The sequence below is a fragment of the Sorex fumeus genome, unplaced genomic scaffold (genome assembly GCF_029834395.1).
Source record: "Sorex fumeus unplaced genomic scaffold, SorFum_2.1 ptg000029l, whole genome shotgun sequence".
NCBI classification, from domain to species: domain Eukaryota; kingdom Metazoa; phylum Chordata; class Mammalia; order Eulipotyphla; family Soricidae; genus Sorex; species Sorex fumeus.
The window spans coordinates 15466119-15468951 of record NW_026606086.1 but is presented as its reverse complement, the minus strand read 5'-3'; positions in this window follow the sequence as shown (position 1 = coordinate 15468951).

Sequence of the window (2833 nt, the reverse complement as noted above, 5' to 3'; positions counted from 1 at the left end):
GAGGCAATCGATGAACAACAGGATGATCGTGATTGTGATCGTGATTGTGAATGATTTTTATAAAATACCAAAATATTATATTTCCTACTATTATAAACCTTTAAATATTAAAAATGGGAAACCTAAGAAATTAAAATATTTGAATGAAAAATCATGAAAGAAAAAATTCCTCAATAAATATATAAAATAAATATATGTGATATGCTCACATTTAGTCTGTTAGGAAATAAAAATTAAGATTGTGTGTGAAATTAAGAAAGATTGAAACATCCATTTATGGTTTGTGAGTCAATAAATGTGAACAGTCTCTAGAAATTGTTATGGAAGGTGAACCTTATAGGGTTTTCAGAATGGAGGTAACCATGTCAATGTTTTTATATCAGTCTGATGAGATTCAGTTTGAATTCCTGACCTTCAGAATTAGTAGACAATATCTTTTTAAAAAGTGTCTTAGTTTGTGGTGATTAGTTATGAAGAAATTGAAAATTAATAATGTCAAGGATTGATTTCCTACCTTGTATTCCTCAAAGAAAATAAATATGGTTATATTGTCTAGCATTTGTATTTATCATTGGAGTTACTTGGGTTTTTATTTTATAGCTCATAATATTTGCTTTATGTTTATGTTAATGGTTGATTAAAACTTTCCTTGTGTTCAAGCTTTGATAGCCTTTGATATCAAGGATATGCTGGTGTCATACCAGCATTACATTAATTTTTTTATTATTTTTTTGAGCACTTTGGAAGAAATGGTATAATTTTGTATTTTCATTAATAAATTTTAGGTTCAGAGTTTTAAACAGCTATCAAGGGTTATGACTTCTTAATTGGGAAAATACTGTGTCATGAATTGAATATGTTTGATATAATATATCAAGTGTATATTTTATTTCTATATTTTATTTTAAATTATTTATTGGGCTGGAGCGATAGCACAGCGGGTAGGGCGTTTGCCTTGCAAGCGGCCAACATGGCCGACCCGAGTTCGATTCCTCAGCCCCTCTTGGAGAGCCCGGTACCGAGAACATCTCACCCGCACGGCAAAGCCTGGCAAGCTCCCCATGACATATTCGATATGCCAAACACAGTAACAAGTGTCACATTGGAGACGTTACTGGGCCCGCTCTAGCAAATCCAAGAATAACGGGAGGACAGTGATATTTATTGTGGTTCTGGTTATCAAACACTGGATTTCAGACAGGCACAAGTGTTCCACTGCTAACAATATCTATGAGTCCTCACTATTTCTTTAGACAAATATCTCTTTCTAGTCCTTTTAGAGGTGTTGTTAAAAAATTAAAATAAAACACCCTTAGGATTTTTAGAAGCCTTATAGGAGCCTTTTGCACACACACAGCAGTAAGTTCTTCGGTGATCCTAAGACCCAGCTCAAAGGTTCTCTGAGATCCAGGACGTCTGAGATCTTAGAACTGCATCCCTTTAAATTTGATCTCTCACTTTTTATACCTTTGTTTGTTATTCACACCTGGTTGTGCTCCGGGGTTACTCCTTCCTAGCTCTGTGGTCAGGGATCACTTCTAGTAAGGCTTGGGGCACCAGGGGTTGAACCCAGGTTGGCTGTGTGCAAAGTAAGCATCCTACCCAGTGCGCCATTGCTCTGGCCCCCTATACATTTTATGTTCCTGTGCTCTGTCGACAAGGCAATAGGAATATTTAACTTGTTACTATAATATACAACTTCTGCTAGCAAAATGCACTTTGGTAAATTATTTCTGCACAACAAGCCTCTTCAAGTATTTATACTGAAAGTATCTGTGACTGTCTTTTTTCACCTTGACTATCTTTGGCTACATCTCAGACCATTAGAGTCACTGGAAGTTGAACGACTTCTTCAGTAATATTTCGTGGGCTTAGTTAAATGGATATCATGTTAACGGAATTTGCCTGAGGGTACTGACAAGGTTGACGACACAGGAACTGTTTGAGCTACTCAGGCAGCTTCCTTCAGAACCATGTTCCCAAAGTAGTAAGTAGTGGGAATGATTTAGATCCATAGTCAGATTCAAAATTTTATTAGACATTTTTTATCACTAAATATTGTAGTGTTTAAGCCAAATAGCCTTATAACTAGTTATAATAATTATTATAACTAGCTTTTCATGTTTGTAAATATAACATTTATGAAATAATTTAAAATAAATTTAAAATATATCCAATATCTTTAATTGACCCAAGTAGGTTCCCATATAAAGTTTACGTCTCCTACATATATTCAGTATAAGAAAACATATTTCATTTCAGAGCTTGATATCTCAGTGTCCTTTATTGTAAGGTTTTTTCTTCCCTTTTCTTTCTAGAATTAAGTTCATCACTATTTATCACTATTGCTATCCTCCCGTTGTTGATCGATTTGCTCGAGCGGGCCCAGTAATGTCTCCGTCGTGAGACTTGTTACTGTGTTTGGCATATCGAATGCATCATGAGTAGCTTGCCGTGCGGGTGAGATACTCTCGGTAGCTTGCTGGGCTCTCTGAGAGGAGTGGAGGAATTGAACTTGGGTCGGCCATGTTGGCTGCTTGCAAGGCAAACGCCCTACCCGCTGTGCTATCGTTCCAGCCCAATTAAGTTCATATAAAGTATATTCTCCAATTATAATGGGATTGAACTATAAGTCAATAATAGAGAAACCACAAAACTTTCTGTATACTTAGAAATCAAACAATGTATTTCTATTCCAATGACAAAAGGTAAAAGTTTCCTAAGAAAAATTTAAAAATATTTTGAGTGAAGTTTTTAAAATATAGTGTTAAGGCTACTTTATAAAATATTATATTTTATAAAAATAGAATTTTCTCAAATAAATAATTTTAGT